The 17,908-nt window shown below is 56.2% G+C and overlaps 1 pseudogene; it reads right to left on the reverse strand.

Annotated features, from left to right (window-relative positions):
- Nucleotides 1–1,887: 1,887 nt before the first annotated feature.
- Nucleotides 1,888–17,893, reverse strand: LOC130200298 (serine/threonine-protein phosphatase 6 regulatory subunit 2-like; annotated as a pseudogene).
- Between the last annotated feature and the right edge of the window lie 15 nt (nucleotides 17,894–17,908).

The following is a 17,908-nucleotide window of genomic DNA, read 5'->3' on the forward strand; positions in this document are numbered from 1 at the left end:
TCGTGGTGGTCTGGTCCAGAGTCTCATGGTGGTCTGGTCCAGAGTCTCGTGGTGGTCTGGTTCAGAGTCTCATGGTGGTCTGGTCCAGAGTCTCGTGGTGGTCTGGTCCAGAGTCTCATGGTGGTCTGGTCCAGAGTCTCATGGTGGTCTGGTCCAGAGTCTCGTGGTGGTCTGGTCCAGAGTCTCGTGGTGGTCTGGTCCAGAGTCTCGTGGTGGTCTGGTCCAGAGTCTCGTGGTGGTCTGGTTCAGAGTCTCGTGGTGGTCTGGTCCAGAGTCTCGTGGTGGTCTGGTTCAGAGTCTCGTGGTGGTCTGGTCCAGAGTCTCGTGGTGGTCTGGTCCAGAGTCTCGTGGTGGTCTGGTCCAGAGTCTCGTGGTGGTCTGGTCCAGAGTCTCGTGGTGGTCTGGTCCAGAGTCTCGTGGTGGTCTGGTTCAGAGTCTCGTGGTGGTCTGGTCCAGAGTCTCGTGGTGGTCTGGTTCAGGGTCTCGTGGTGGTCTGGTCCAGAGTCTCATGGTGGTCTGGTCCAGAGTCTCATGGTGGTCTGGTCCAGAGTCTCGTGGTGGTCTGGTTCAGGGTCTCGTGGTGGTCTGGTCCAGAGTCTCGTGGTGGTCTGGTTCAGGGTCTCGTGGTGGTCTGGTCCAGAGTCTCATGGTGGTCTGGTCCAGAGTCTCATGGTGGTCTGGTCCAGAGTCTCATGGTGGTCTGGTCCAGAGTCTCATGGAACAGAATGAAGAACGCGTCGCCCTGTTGGTCTTCGGTGATGAGCTCTTTGTTGCACGGCGCTGGATTTCCTCCGGTGACCTCCAGCGTTGTAGCGTTGACGTCGTTGCGGGCGGCAGAGCAGCAGCTAGCGGCGGAGCAGCAGCTAGCGGCGGAGCAGCAGCTAGCCCCGCGCGCTGCTGGCGGCCTTCGCTAGTCTCTGTGCTTCTTGCTTTGCTCGTGAGATTCCACCGCTGGAAAGTCTCCCGACACATAACGCAGCTTCAGAAGCATTTCACCGACCGTGACCAGAAACACTCGTTCTCTTCAAGCCGTTGTTGAACTTGCATCCTGCCATGTTTTCTAAAGTAGCCGATGCTTCACGTTGTAGGGGATGGGACCGAATACGCGGGGCCCCTTTAAGAGAAGGGGCGTGGCCCGGTGACACCAGAGACGCCGCAGAGCAACCGGAGCAAAATATTAGACCTGGCGGAACAGATTGCCTCATATTCATAATGACATGACACCCAAAACATTTAAGACCAATCCAATCTGAATTTAAGACTTAAGACTTTTTAAGGCCTTATTTTTAGGAAAAGCAATTTAAGACTTTTTAAGACTTTTTAAGGACCCGCGGACACCCTGTACACTAGCGCCCCCTGCTGGCCGCACAGGTAAACTGGAACCTGTGCAGCATGTTGATCACCTGGTCGCGTGATCTCGTGATCACGAGATCTCATGTTGATGTTTAACAAGAGAAACTCGTCAGATTAACGGTTTAAAAAGTGGACATTTAATATAAATGTTTTCCTTCTGCGGAAATGTGAAGTAGAGCCGTGACCTCTGACCCCCTCTGTGGGGTCCCTTCATATGCAGATCAGCTGTTCAGAGACAAGCAGACACTAATTTAAACGTTTGTTCAACAAAGATCGTAGAAGCTGTCCACCAGAGGCCGGGCCCTGCAGACCGGACCCTGCAGACCGGACCCCCCCCCCGACCACCGCGATGGAAGAAGGACCCAGAACCCCAGACTACTTGTAAAAGACTTTTAAATGTAGATATTCGCGTACAGGCCGACCTCGTCGGTGGTTGGGGGACATGAAGGTCGTTACAATCAGAAGGTCGTAGGTCACTAGCGAGGTCAACAGAACCGGGTCCACATGCACCAACAGAAGAATTAAACCAGCACGTGAGATTAAATCCAGATTTATGGCCAAACACCAGATTGATTCTTCTTAAAAAGACAAAGGTGTGAATTTCATGTTAAATATAAATGTTGACATTATTGCACGTGAGACATAACGGCCTCCAGAACCTCGGCCCGGCGACGCCAAGTGCTTCTGAAGCTGGAAGAAAGAAAAATGTTTTTTTTCCTTCAAAAAACGAGGAGAAAAAACGTGATTTATTGTCGCGCGTCATGAACGATAAAGTTTGCCTGCGCTCCACTAGGGGGCGCCGGCCGCTCCCCCACGAGTCCAACGGCTGCAGGAGGGAAATCGTTCAGGACATAGAAAAATAATGAAGATGAAGATGTCCCCTCAGGTCCTGCTACATGATGAAGGCTCTGGATGCTCCTCTGGCTCCGTGGTGGCAGTGTCCAGGTCCAACAGGACCAGAGCAGGAGGACACGAGGGGGAGGAGTCACTGGAGGAGGCCGGCGGGCCACGGCACCGATGGAGGACCGGCTCAGACCGGACCGTTGACCAACACTTCCTGGGGCGCTGGCGTTTCCTCCCTGAGGAGCAGAGGAAGAGGAGTAGAGTGTGGAGGTCAGTGACCTTCAGGAGGCCGTGTGGAGGGAACATCACAGACGAGAGCAGCCTCGCTGGAGGTCAGGGGTCATCACAGGGCTCGTACCTCCTGTGGAGCGGCGTGATGGAGTCCTCAGCAGCTTCAGGAGGATCCGACAGGGAGAGCTTCTCCAGAGACACGGGCTCACTGCAACACACACACCTCAGGAGCTAAGGATAGGCTCCTCCCCCAGCAGCCCTGATGTAGGAGGTTCATGAAGATAAAGGACGACTTCAGGAGCCCAAAGGCGCCACTGAGCGCTCGTCTGGCCCAGAGACTCAGGTCCCCTTCAGGTCCCCTTCAGGTCCCTTCAGGTCTCCTCAGGTCCCTTCAGGTCTCCTCAGGTCTCCTCAGGTCCCTTCAGGTCCCCTCAGGTCCCTTCAGGTCTCCTCAGGTCTCCTCAGGTCCCTTCAGGTCCCCTCAGGTCCCCTCAGGTCTCCTCAGGTCTCCTCAGGTCCCTTCAGGTCCCCTCAGGTCCCTTCAGGTCCCCTCAGGTCCCCTCAGGTCCCTTCAGGTCCCCTCAGGTCTCCTCAGGTCTCCTCAGGTCCCTTCAGGTCCCCTCAGGTCCCTTCAGGTCTCCTCAGGTCCCTTCAGGTCCCCTCAGGTCCCTTCAGGTCTCCTCAGGTCCCCTTCAGGTCCCCTCAGGTCCCTTCAGGTCCCCTCAGGTCCCCTCAGGTCCCCTCAGGTCCCCTCAGGTCCCTTCAGGTCTCCTCAGGTCCCGGTCCGGAGACAGAGGACCGCTCAGCACAAACATTGCAAACCTTTGGCGGGCGGCGTCCTCCTCCCCCTCCCCCCCCTGAGAGGAGGCGCCAGGAGGCCGGGGCCGCTCGCTGCTCGCCTCCTGGCCGGCTGCTGCTGCGTCTCCGCTGCCCGACTCCACAGGAGAGCTGCAGCGGGGCCCCCCCCCGGTGCTGCAGGGGAGACACCCCCGGTTAAGGCGCTGGGTTCACTGTCCCCGGGACGTTGGAGCTCCAGCGGTCCTGACCATCGCTCTGCTCCACCAATCAGAGCGGCCCGTGGTCTCACCTGGAGAAGGGCTGGAACTCAGTGAAGGTGGCCCAGCCACTCCCCTGCGTCTCGGCGCCGGTCCTGGACGAGCTGTCCCACCCGGCTGGCGTTTGGGACGCCGCGTTCCCTCCAGACTCCCTGAAATGTGCCGTCCAGCCTGGACCCGGACCTGGACCTGGACCCGGACCTGGAGCTGGAGCTGCAGACGAGACCGACACAAGAGACTAGTGTCCGAGGTGCTCCGGGTCTCCATGAGGCCGTGCGGCTGCCGTCCTCTCACCTGGTTCTGATGGGTTCTGCTCACAGTCCTGGTCCTCGTCGGATCCAGACCCGTGGTCCCGCTCCCGGCCTCCGTTCTCCATGCTGCTCCTGGGGCTCTCCTCGGAGCTCTGGGAGACCCCGAACCTGGTGGCGGTGAAAGGGTTAACGGGTGGAGGGGGGGCCCAGCGCTCCGTGGGGTCCAACAGGTTTACCGGGTTCTGGACTTGGCCTGCGTTGCATAGTTCATCTCCTTCTCCTCCCAGATGTCCTCTTCCTCCACGTCGTCAAACTGACGGATCCTCTCTTTACAGCAGGCCTCGAACGCCACCGCGTTGGCCTACACACACACACACACACGTTAACCACCAGCGGGTCTCCAGCAGCGGTCACATGACCTCGGTGACCTCTCACTCACACTGTGGTCGTCAGCATCCAGGTTGAAGTTGATTTCTGCAATTCTATCAAATGTAGCACTGAGGAGAAAAGATATTAAAATATGAGAGAACTGAACAGGTTCATCCACATGACCAATGAACAGGTTCATCCACATGACCAATGAACAGGTTCATCACATGACCAATGAACAGGTTCATCACATGACCAATGAACAGGTTCATCCACACGACCAGTGAACAGGTTCATCCACACGACCAATGAACAGGTTCATCACATGACCAATGAACAGGGTTCATCCTCATGACCAATGAACAGGTTCATCCACATGACCAATGAACAGGTTCATCCACATGACCAATGAACAGGTTCATCCACATGACCAATGAACAGGTTCATCCACATGACCAATGAACAGGTTCATCCACATGACCAATGAACAGGTTCATCCTCACGACCAATGAACCGGTTCATCCACATGACCAATGAACAGGTTCATCCTCATGACCAATGAACCGGTTCATCCACATGCTGACCAATGAACAGGTTCATCCTCACGACCAATGAACAGGTTCATCCACACGACCAATGAACAGGTTCATCCACATGACCAATGAACAGGTTCATCCACATGACCAATGAACAGGTTCATCCACATGACCAATGAACAGGTTCATCCACATGACCAATGAACAGGTTCATCCTCACGACCAATGAACAGGTTCATCCTCACGACCAATGAACAGGTTCATCCACATGACCAATGAACAGGTTCATCCTCACGACCAATGAACAGGTTCATCACATGACCAATGAACAGGTTCATCCTCACGACCAATGAACAGGTTCATCCACACGACCAATGAACAGGTTCATCCACACGACCAATGAACAGGTTCATCCACACGACCAATGAACAGGTTCATCCACACGACCAATGAACAGGTTCATCCACATGACCAATGAACAGGTTCATCCTCATGACCAATGAACAGGTTCATCCTCATGACCAATGAACAGGTTCATCACATGACCAATGAACAGGTTCATCCACATGACCAATGAACAGGTTCATCCTCATGACCAATGAACAGGTTCATCCTCATGACCAATGAACAGGTTCATCCTCATGACCAATGAACAGGTTCATCCTCATGACCAATGAACAGGTTCATCACATGACCAATGAACAGGTTCATCCACATGACCAACTAGAATGGGCACTAGGGCGATACCTTGACATATCAATAACATTTTGCACAAGTTGCCAATTGACATTTTGGCATTAGTTGTTGACCAAATGACAAAAAACATGGTAAATCGTAAAAAAAAAAAAAAAGAGTCATCAGTAGCCACAGCTGCCCTGGGCAGACTGACAGAAGCGTGGCAGCCAATCAGCCACGCCCCTCCCCACCACCAACACTCATTCACATCCATACGAACCGAGTGAGGTGCATGTCTTATGATGGTGGGGAACCGGATACCCGAGAAACCCACGCAGACACGAGGAGAACATGCAAACTCCACACAGAAAGGACCTGGGACGACCGGGATTCGAACCCAGGGCCTTCTTGCTGTGTGGCGACAGCGCTAACCACTGAGCCACCGTGCTGCCCATAATAACCAATCACCCCACCAAATTTCAGGCGATTCAAGAACATTTTGACCTGTTCATGACCTTTGACCTTGACCTTTGACTCGATCGATCCCAAAATCTAGTCAACTGGTCCCCGGATAATAAACAATCATCCCACCAAATTTCATGCGATTCGGTTCAATACTTTTTGAGATTTGCGAATAACACGCATACAAATAAATACACGGATCAATACATAACCAAAACATCAATGCGACGGTAATGAACAGGTTCATCCACATGACCAATGAACAGGTTCATCCACACGACCAATGAACAGGTTCATCCTCACGACCAATGAACAGGTTCATCCTCACGACCAATGAACAGGTTCATCCTCATGACCAATGAACAGGTTCATCCACATGACCAATGAACAGGTTCATCCTCACGACCAATGAACAGGTTCATCCACATGACCAATGAACAGGTTCATCCTCATGACCAATGAACAGGTTCATCCACACGACCAATGAACAGGTTCATCCACACGACCAATGAACAGGTTCATCACCATGACCAATGAACAGGTTCATCCACACGACCAATGAACAGGTTCATCCACACGACCAATGAACAGGTTCATCCACACGACCAATGAACAGGTTCATCCACACGACCAATGAACAGGTTCATCCTCATGACCAATGAACAGGTTCATCCTCATGACCAATGAACAGGTTCATCCTCATGACCAATGAACAGGTTCATCCTCCTGACCAATGAACAGGTTCATCCTCATGACCAATGAACAGGTTCATCCTCATGACCAATGAACAGGTTCATCCTCATGACCAATGAACAGGTTCATCCTCGACCAATGAACAGGTTCATCCTCATGACCAATGAACAGGTTCATCCTCATGACCAATGAACAGGTTCATCCTCATGACCAATGAACAGGTTCATCCACATGACCAATGAACAGGTTCATCCTCATGACCAATGAACAGGTTCATCCTCATGACCAATGAACAGGTTCATCCTCATGACCAATGAACAGGTTCATCCACATGACCAATGAACAGGTTCATCCTCATGACCAATGAACAGGTTCATCCATGACCAATGAACAGGTTCATCCTCATGACCAATGAACAGGTTCATCCTCATGACCAATGAACAGGTTCATCCTCATGACCAATGAACAGGTTCATCCACATGACCAATGAACAGGTTCATCCTCATGACCAATGAACAGGTTCATCCTCATGACCAATGAACAGGTTCATCCTCATGACCAATGAACAGGTTCATCCTCATGACCAATGAACAGGTTCAACCACATGACCAATGAACAGGTTCATCCACATGACCAATGAACAGGTTCATCCACATGACCAATGAACAGGTTCATCCTCATGACCAATGAACAGGTTCATCCTCATGACCAATGAACAGGTTCATCCTCATGACCAATGAACAGGTTCATCCACATGACCAATGAACAGGTTCATCCTCATGACCAATGAACAGGTTCATCCTCATGACCAATGAACAGGTTCATCCTCATGACCAATGAACAGGTTCATCCACATGACCAATGGGTCTCTGGGACTTTAAACCAAATGTACTTGTGTTGTGTAATCTCGGTGTAGATACCCGAGAAGATATTGTTTTTAAACTTTTGTGTTTGCTTCTGAGTTCCAGGCCTGGAAATAACCATTTTAACATGTCATAACCTTTCCAGGTGTTCCAGGTGACCGTACGACCCCTGTGAACTCCCCCTGGACGAGAGGACGGACTCCGTGGAGACATTAATGGCGTCCTCCTCGGCTGTCGCTCAGTGTGCTAGGTGAGCTAGCGAAACAAAGCTGCATTGGGACCACGCTGCTCCACTCACTTGATGTTCTCGTCGTGCTCGCTGAACTCCTCGTCGTTGAAGCCAAACTGATCCACAAAGTTGGCAGTCATCTGTTGGATTTGATAGTCAGAGAAGGCCTGGAAGGTCACAGGGTCACATGGTTATGCATATCGCTAGACCTGAAGACCAGCGTCTCCCTAGAGGAGGCCACCTACCTGCTGCAGGGACAGGTCGTTGGGGAAGGGGCTCTCCATGTCGTCGTCCTCACTGGACGAGTGCATGTTGTGGGTGCTCACCTGAGGGCAGGGGTCAGGGGTCAACACGGGACAGACATCATGCTGAGCCTCGTTTGTAAAGACCTTTCCTTCCCTGAAGACCTTTCCTTTTCTGTGAAGACCTTTCCTTCCCTGAAGACCTTTCCTTCCCTGTGAAGACCTGTCCTTCCCTGAAGACCTTTCCTTCCCTGAAGACCTTTCCTTTTCTGTGAAGACCTTTCCTTCCCTGTGAAGACCTTTCCTTCTCTGAAGACCTTTCCTGTGAAGACCTTTCATTCCCTGAAGACCTTTCCTTCTCTGAAGACCTTTCCTTCCCTGTGAAGACCTTTCCTTTTCTGTGAATACCTGTCCTTCCCTGTGAAGACCTTTCCTTTTCTGTGAATACCTTTCCTTCCCTGTGAATACCTTTCCTTCCCTGTGAAGACCTGTCCTTCCCTGTGAATACCTTTCCTTCCCTGTGAAGACCTTTCCTTCCCTGTGAAGACCTGTCCTTTTCTGTGAAGACCTTTCCTTCCCTGAAGACCTTTCCTTTTCTGTGAATACCTTTCCTTTTCTGTGAATACCTTTCCTTCCCTGTGAATACCTTTCCTTCCCTGTGAAGACCTGTCCTTCCCTGTGAAGACCTGTCCTTCCCTGTGAAGACCTGTCCTTCCCTGTGAAGACCTTTCCTTCCCTGTGAAGACCTAGTACCTCCCCTAGTACCTCCTCTAGTGAAAGATGCATCAGGAATCAAAGGAAATGGATATGTTCTCTTCAGAGATGAGGATGTGTTGCATGCTGGGACACCAAACGTTTCTGTGTTTATTAACGCTGCTGTTCAAAGGGAAGGGAGGGGCTTCAGGACGCCGCATCCTGGGGAGGGGCTTAAACAGAGGGAGGAGCTGAGCATGCAGAAGGAGTCCAGGGCTCCCGGGCAGCGCCTCACCAGCTCCACGGTGTTCCTCCGTTGGTCTCCTCAGCTTCTCGTCCACGGCTCTCCCAGCGCCCTCTGCACTCCTCTGGCAGCTCTGCAGAGACGTCATGTTCACTCACTTCACCGAACGCCACCTGGCAGCAGGCGCAGCGGCGCTTACCTTTGATGAGGTCGATGATCTGGGACGGTTCTGGTCCTTTCTCCAGGTTCTGGACCACCATGTTGGCGATCCTGGTCAGGTGACCCATGTTTCCTCTCCTGGGGCGCCTTCACTCCTAAGATCCACAAGACGGTTCACTTGGCGAAAGCTACACCACGGAGCAGTTTAGCAGATGTAAAGAGTTGGAGGAAGGTTCTGGTTGTAGGTGTTGGACAGGTGTGTGAACCGGCTATGATGAGGGAGTCTGGTTTGACTCAGCTGTGATCTCAAACATGAGCTTTCTTTATTTTATTGCATATATTTCCTTTATTTTAATCACATAATCAACACCAACTGGCATTAGAGCCTCCACCAACTTCTAAGTTACAGTTTACATCCACGTTTGATCCTATGTTGTGAAATTGTCATTCGCATATTAAACCCGAAACACTTCAACAAATTTGAAAAATCTGGTTCACGAGTTTGAGACCTAATAAAAACAACTTTAGGACGTCTGAAACGAAGGTCATGTTAAACAGTCACAGCTTCTGTGGAGCTCTTTGAATGTCTTATGACGCCTCGACCTGGCCGTGGTTAACTTAGAGACATGCTCACTGTATCTTGTCGCTCTCCTCCCAGGCGTCCAGGATCCTCTGCACCAGTTTACTCTCCTGGAAGAGCTGAACACAAACAGAGCCAGTGAGGGGTTGAGGCCGAGGGCCACGCGGGCGCGAAGGTGTCGGCCGGCGAGCCGCTGAAGCCGCCTACATGTGCTACGAGGTCGTTGTGGATGGCGTTGTGCTCCTCGGGGGGGGGAGACGCCGCGGGCCGCCCGCCGTGGTTCTGGAGGGATGGGCCGGGCCGCTCGTCTGAGGAAGGATGGCTCAGGATCGCCGCCACGCACAGCTCCACTTGGAAGTGCAAAAAGTTATTCCAGGAGTATTTGAAGAACAGATCCTATTCAGGGAGAGAGGGGGGGAGAGAGAGAGAGAGAGAGTTAGCGTGCTGTGAGCAGACTGACGGACTCAGCCGTCCAGATGTCCATCCGTACTCAGAACACTAACAGCCATGTCAGCTTGACCTCTGACACGGCTGCCTGCTGGAGCATGAGGAGACGTCATGGTTACAGAGTTCACACACAGCTCCTATGAGCCGCTGCCCTTTGGTCTTCAGAGCTGCCACCTCACGACCAACCTTGTGCAAATCTGACGCAACGGTTTACAGATAGCACACGACAGGAAGGGGGAGGGCTCAAACACGGCCACGCCGGCTTCAGCCTACCAGTAGTAGCTCCATGGTGGCCAGTCTGCAGAGCTGCTGGCAGATGCCGGGGGCTCTGGTCTGCAGCAGGGCGGCCACCAGCCTGGCCACGTGAAGGCGGGCGTTCCCCAGCGGCTGCTCCAGGACGCCGACGGTCGTCAATATTGCACTTTTCTGCAGACGCCAATGAGAACAGCACGACGGTGTTTAGTCGTGGCAGAGCGGGACCACACCCATCAGGTACAGCCACACGGCCTCAGGGAGGGGGAGGGGCTTCAGGCCGTGGGCTTTACCTTTGGGGGATCCACGAGAATCTGCTGGAAGTCCTTTAAATGGGGCTCAATGGCATTTAGAATACTGCTGCTGACAGTGTAAGACCGTTCATAACCCTGAGAATACAGATCCGTCAGCCCCTCCAACCTGGGACACACAAGCAGAGCAACACATCAGAAAGCTCCCGGTGACAGCGGTCAGGAAGCACGTGGACCCACCCAGACCGCCTGGTCTCCAGTAAGGTGAGCAGCACTTGAGTTCCGTTGACGATGGCGGCCTGGCTCCTCTCCCCCTCGAACATGCTCTTCAGGAGCCCGGCTACGCTCTCCTGCCTGGGAGACAAGGGGACACCCGGACGGTGACACGCGGTCCCGAGCGGTTCTCCTCAAGAGGTCATTGAGCAGTTCTTCGGACACAGAACACGTGTCTGAAGAACTCGGAGCTCCCTGGTGGCAGCGTTCAGTATGTTTACTCGCTCGTGTCCACGTGGAAGAACTCACTTCTTTCAGGTCGACCCTCAGACGGAGTCAAAGACAAAGCAACGCGTCAGAGGAACCGGCCAATGACGTGGCAGCGTGAGCAGCAGCCAATGGCCACAAAGCAAGAGCATCGTGTACTTACGACTCCAGCACGGCCAATAGGGGTCGGCCTCCATATTCTCCTGCATCTGATTGGCCTGGTCTCGACTAAGGCGGATGATGTCACAGAGCGTTTGGGATGCATTTGATTGTCTCTGAAATGTGAATCAATGGATTAGAAAAACCTCATGAAGACCTTTAATGTTGTCAACGTGCAGCGAGACGGGACACTCGCCTCCTCGCCGCCGCCGGTGTGGATGAGCTCCGTGAGTCTTTGGACCAGCTTCTCCTCGCTCAGCCACTTGGGGAGAACATAAATGAGTTAGACCGATCAAAACATGCTCAATACTAATGCAGAGCACATGTGTTGTGTCCACACGGCGGCGAGCAGCTAGCGGGCTGACACTGCAAACACCAGGGGAGAACCAGAGGGGGCACCAGGGCACACGCACTAAAATGTACGTGCGGCCAGAGGACGAGTGGCTTCCCTCCGTCGTCGGTTGGACGGGGTGAGCAGGACATTCAGCGGCCGTGTTCACTGAGGGAAGTGCAGAGACGCTTACATGGAGGACCTCCTGCCTCAAGGGGCGGGCTCCACACAGCTGATGAGGCGGAGCAGGAGGTCCATCATGGCCGAGGCGTCGATGTGTTTCAGCACCAGACCGATGAAGCCTTCCTTTACCTTGAGGAAGGAGATCACCTGGAGACCCAAACACAGCGCTCCCCGCGTTAGGCCCCTCTCGCCGGTCTGGAGGGCGTCCCAGTGCCATGGATTCACAGAAGGAACCATCAAGACACCACCTCTTCCCATGTACCTGCTCGGTCTTCCTGGCGATGAGGTTGCCGATGGTTTTGCTGAAGAAGCTGGCCAGGAGCGGGTTGAGGCGGGTCCTGCTCCAGGAAGTGGTAGAGCACCTCGAGGAGGGACTCGTTGGTGACCAGCTTGTCGTTGATGATGGACACGTCGGATGTCAGGAGCTCACAGGCGATGTTGGGAAACCTTTCAAAGAAAACAGACGGACAACGAGAAGAAGTCCTTCATGTTGAGCGGAGCAGCAACTCAAAGCCAAATGTTGCTTTATTGTGTTTTCAAGAGACGGTGAGAGTAGGGCTGCCGGTCACCGGGTCACCAGTCACCACCGGCCGCCGGTCACCAGTCACCACCGGCCGCCGGTCAGAGCCCAGCGGTCACTCACTTGAAGCGGCTGCGCTCCTCCAGCTCGGCCGGCGGCTCGGTGGTGATGAGGCTGACCAGCTCGTGCATGCAGTGGTCCTGGGAGAGGAAGAGGAGCAGCCGGCGGTTCTGGGCCTTGCACTCCTGCAGGACGTCGTCCTCCTCCATCAGCTCCCTCAGCGTCACGTCCTCCCTGTCCAGCAGCTGGTCGATGTGGGACGTGGTGTGCAGGTCGAACTTCCAAAACATGGTGGCCGCCGGGATGGGGGGCACAGCCCTGTCCACAGAGAGGAGGAAGAGGAGGTGAAGGGTGGGGACCGAGGGCGAGCAGCAGCCACACAACAGAGAGGAGGAAGAGGAGGTGAAGGGTGGGGACCGAGGCGAGCAGCAGCCACACAACAGAGGAGGAAGAGGAGGTGAAGGGTGGGGACCGAGGGCGAGCAGCAGCCACACAACAGAGAGGAGGAAGAGGAGGTGAAGGGTGGGGACCGAGGGCGAGCAGCAGCCACACAACAGAGAGGAGGAAGAGGAGGTGAAGGGTGGGGACCGAGGGCGAGCAGCAGCCACACAACAGAGAGGAGGAGGAGGAGGTGAAGGGTGGGGACCGAGGGCGAGCAGCAGCCACACAACAGAGAGGAAGAGGAGGTGGTGAAGGGTGAGGACCGAGGGCGAGCAGCAGCCACACAACAGAGGAGGAAGAGGAGGTGAAGGGTGAGGACCGAGGGCGAGCAGCAGCCACACAACAGAGAGGAAGAGGAGGTGGTGAAGGGTGGGGACCGAGGGCGAGCAGCAGCCACACAACAGAGGAGGAAGAGGAGGTGAAGGGTGGGGACCGAGGGCGAGCAGCAGCCACACAACAGAGGAGGAAGAGGAGGTGAAGGGTGGGGACCGAGGGCGAGCAGCAGCCACACAACAGAGGAGGAGGAGGTGAAGGGTGGGGACCGAGGGCGAGCAGCAGCCACACAACAGAGAGAAGGAGGAGGTGAAGGGTGGGGACCGAGGGCGAGCAGCAGCCACACAACAGAGAGGAAGAGGAGGAGGTGAAGGGTGGGGACCGAGGGCGAGCAGCCACACAACAGAGGAGGAGGAGGAGGTGAAGGGTGGGGACCGAGGGCGAGCAGCAGCCACACAACAGAGAGGAAGAGGAGGAGGTGAAGGGTGGGGACCGAGGGCGAGCAGCAGCCACACAACAGAGGAGGAGGAAGAGGAGGTGAAGGGTGGGGACCGAGGGCGAGCAGCAGCCACACAACAGAGGAGGAAGAGGAGGTGAAGGGTGGGGACCGAGGGCGAGCAGCAGCCACACAACAGAGGAGGAAGAGGAGGTGAAGGGTGGGGACCGAGGGCGAGCAGCAGCCACACAACAGAGGAGGAGGAGGTGAAGGGTGGGGACCGAGGGCGAGCAGCAGCCACACAACAGAGAGGAAGAGGAGGTGGTGAAGGGTGGGGACCGAGGGCGAGCAGCAGCCACACAACAGAGGAGGAGGAGGAGGTGAAGGGTGGGGACCGAGGGCGAGCAGCAGCCACACAACAGAGAGGAGGAAGAGGAGGTGAAGGGTGGGGACCGAGGGCGAGCAGCAGCCACACAACAGAGGAGGAGGAAGAGGAGGTGAAGGGTGGGGACCGAGGGCGAGCAGCAGCCACACAACAGAGGAGGAGGAGGAGGTGAAGGGTGAGGACCGAGGGCGAGCAGCAGCCACACAACAGAGAGGAAGAGGAGGAGGTGAAGGGTGGGGACCGAGGGCGAGCAGCAGCCACACAACAGAGAGGAAGAGGAGGTGGTGAAGGGTGGGGACCGAGGGCGAGCAGCAGCCACACAACAGAGAGGAGGAAGAGGAGGTGAAGGGTGGGGACCGAGGGCGAGCAGCAGCCACACAACAGAGAGGAGGAGGAGGTGAAGGGTGGGGACCGAGGGCGAGCAGCAGCCACACAACAGAGGAGGAGGAGGTCAGCCACACAACAGAGGAGGAGGAGGAGGTGAAGGGTGGGGACCGAGGGCGAGCAGCAGCCACACAACAGAGGAGGAGGAGGAGGTGAAGGGTGGGGACCGAGGGCGAGCAGCAGCCACACAACAGAGAGGAGGAAGAGGAGGTGAAGGGTGGGGACCGAGGGCGAGCAGCAGCCACACAACAGAGAGGAGGAGGAGGAGGTGAAGGGTGGGGACCGAGGGCGAGCAGCAGCCACACAACAGAGGAGGAAGAGGAGGTGAAGGGTGGGGACCGAGGGCGAGCAGCAGCCACACAACAGAGGAGGAGGAGGAGGTGAAGGGTGGGGACCGAGCAGCAGCCACACAACAGAGGAGGAGGAGGAGGTGAAGGGTGGGGACCGAGGGCGAGCAGCAGCCACACAACAGAGGAGGAGGAGGAGGTGAAGGGTGGGGACCGAGGGCGAGCAGCAGCCACACAACAGAGAGGAGGAAGAGGAGGTGAAGGGTGGGGACCGAGGGCGAGCAGCAGCCACACAACAGAGAGGAGGAAGAGGAGGTGAAGGGTGGGGACCGAGGGCGAGCAGCAGCCACACAACAGAGGAGGAAGAGGAGGTGAAGGGTGGGGACCGAGGGCGAGCAGCAGCCACACAACAGAGAGGAGGAGGAGGAGGTGAAGGGTGGGGACCGAGGGCGAGCAGCAGCCACACAACAGAGGAGGAAGAGGAGGTGAAGGGTGGGGACCGAGGGCGAGCAGCAGCCACACAACAGAGGAGGAAGAGGAGGTGAAGGGTGGGGACCGAGGGCGAGCAGCAGCCACACAACAGAGAGGAGGAAGAGGAGGTGAAGGGTGAGGACCGAGGGCGAGCAGCAGCCACACAACAGAGAGGAGGAAGAGGAGGTGAAGGGTGAGGACCGAGGGCGAGCAGCAGCCACACAACAGAGAGGAGGAGGAGGAGGTGAAGGGTGGGGACCGAGGGCGAGGGCGAGCAGCAGCCACACAACAGAGGAGGAAGAGGAGGTGGTGAAGGGTGGGGACCGAGGGCGAGCAGCAGCCACACAACAGAGAGGAAGAGGAGGTGGTGAAGGGTGGGGACCGAGGGCGAGCAGCAGCCACACAACAGAGAGGAGGAAGAGGAGGTGAAGGGTGGGGACCGAGGGCAAGCAGCAGCCACACAACAGAGAGGAGGAGGAGGAGGTGAAGGGTGGGGACCGAGGGCGAGCAGCAGCCACACAACACAGGAGGAAGAGGAGGTGAAGGGTGAGGACCGAGGGCAAGCAGCAGCCACACAACAGAGAGGAGGAGGAGGAGGTGAAGGGTGGGGACCGAGGGCGAGCAGCAGCCACACAACACAGGAGGAAGAGGAGGTGAAGGGTGAGGACCGAGGGCGAGCAGCAGCCACACAACAGAGAGGAAGAGGAGGGATGGAGCGGCAGCACCGGTCCTCCCACACGTGGGGGCTGCCTCGTCAATGCAGCCGTTCAGGACGCTCTGTGGGGCAGCAGCTCATATGAAGGATGCAGATGGCGTCTCCGTGGTTACCCTCGGCAGAGAGGCGTGGTACCCGTGGACCTCTTCACTCGGCCCTCCCGCGGGCAGCCGGGCATCTGAGTGTGTGCAGAGAGCGGCGAGGCGGCGACCAGCGTGGGCCTAACACACGGGCCTCTCCATCACCCGCTGGAACAGAGGAACCAGCAACACGTCAGCGACATGCATGTTCCATGTGAGCGCAGAGCTGCATCATGCAGAGCTGCCGACCTCATGGAGACAACTTCACTCCGTCTCTTCCAAACAATACCATTCAAGAAATTATGAAGAATAGACGTTTCACACGTTTGTGACATCTCAGGTACGTTGGGTTAGTTTTTCCTCGTGTGGTTACCGTGGCGACTGACCTAAAACACCTGAAACCAACGCTGTGCGCTGGCTCCTCCCACGCCAACGTGTGGCTCTGAGCAACATGCGACCAACTGTAGATCAGGGAAGGAAACCTGAGGGGGAAATCAAAGCGCTTCCTCCTTCGCTTCCTCAGGAGGGCCCTCCCATGCAGCAGCCTCATACATTTAGAGGACAAGGGCAATAATAACCATCTGAACGCTCCCTGTGGACACGGAGCAGGAGACGCTTTACATCCAGAGGCCACCTCCACCCAACAGGCCACTCTACCCACCAGGCCACTCCACCCAACAGGCCACCTCTACCCAACAGGCCACCTCTACCCACCAGGCCACCTCTACCCAACAGGCCACCTCCACCCAACAGGCCACTCCACCCAGCAGGCCACCTCTACCCACCAGGCCACTCCACCCAGCAGGCCACCTCTACCCACCAGGCCACCTCTACCCAACAGGCCACCTCTACCCAACAGGCCACCTCCACCCAACAGGCCACTCCACCCAACAGGCCACCTCCACCCACCAGGCCACCTCTACCCACCAGGCCACCTCTACCCAACAGGCCACTCCACCCAGCAGGCCACCTCTACCCACCAGGCCACCTCTACCCAACAGGCCACTCCACCCAGCAGGCCACCTCTACCCACCAGGCCACCTCTACCCAACAGGCCACCTCCACCCACCAGGCCACCTCTACCCACCAGGCCACCTCTACCCAACAGGCCACTCCACCCAACAGGCCACCTCTACCCACCAGGCCACCTCAACCCAGCAGGCCACCTCTACCCAACAGGCCACTCCACCCAGCAGGCCACCTCCACCCAACAGGCCACCTCTACCCAACAGGCCACTCCACCCAGCAGGCCACCTCCACCCAACAGGCCACCTCTACCCAACAGGCCACTCCACCCACCAGGCCACCTCCACCCAACAGGAGACACTGTGCTGCTGGAGCGAGTGACGTCACCTGACTGAGGGGCTCACGTGTCTGCTGCCTTCAGCTTCAGTGGAGACACCTCGACCCAATAATGACCGGAGCATCACGAGGCGGCCCGCGGCCACCGGGTCCCTTCCTTCTGCAGCCCGCCCGTGAGCAAGGCACCAATTAACAGAGGCGGTGCGTTCCTCGTCGCTGTCGGCCTCGGCTGACTCCGGAGGAGGAGCGCGTCCCCGCGTGCAGCAGCGCGTGCGCGGTGGAGGGTCACAGAACAAACACGACTTACCGGCCATGTCACGACTTACCGGCCATGTCACGGGACTCTTGAGTAACGTCATCAAACCGCGAGATACGGCGACGTTAGCCGATGAGCTAACACGAGTTTATTAAACATCTATTAATCGACGAGTTTAAAAAGGCACAAAGTTATGTAAAATAAACAATGTCGCTAACTTCACGTGAGTTCCTCCTTCCCCTGATTAGCCCGTCAGCTAACAGTGAAGCTCCCGAGTCCCCGTGTGACGGCTTCACGAGCTCTCCAACTGGCTCAACTTCGCGGTGCACCGGGTCACCGGGTCACCGAGTCACCGGGACATCGCCCCCAGCTCGCCGCCACATCGGCGCTCTAAACGTACCTTTGGCTAACAAAATACCGCTGCTACTCCTTCCGTTGGTCCGAGGTTGGTAGTTGAGTTCCCCGTCCGGCAGCGAGCTCCTAGCCTAGCTGCGAGCTAGCCGTTAGCTCCACCATCAGTGGTTTGTTGTGAAGAGGCAGTCCGCTACTGGGAGCTAGCTCAACTTAGCTCGCGTTAGTCCATTGGTGTTTTCAAGTCTATCAAATCCACGGTTCCCAGACGGTCACGGCCACTTGACAACGGTACCGGCAGCCGGTCCGTCGCGCGGAGGGGCTCCTTCACTCCCGCGCACAGTGATTCCACCGCGGGAGAAGTTT

Source organism: Pseudoliparis swirei, chromosome 10 (assembly GCF_029220125.1).
Source record: "Pseudoliparis swirei isolate HS2019 ecotype Mariana Trench chromosome 10, NWPU_hadal_v1, whole genome shotgun sequence".
In the NCBI taxonomy this organism is placed as follows: Eukaryota; Metazoa; Chordata; class Actinopteri; order Perciformes; family Liparidae; genus Pseudoliparis; species Pseudoliparis swirei.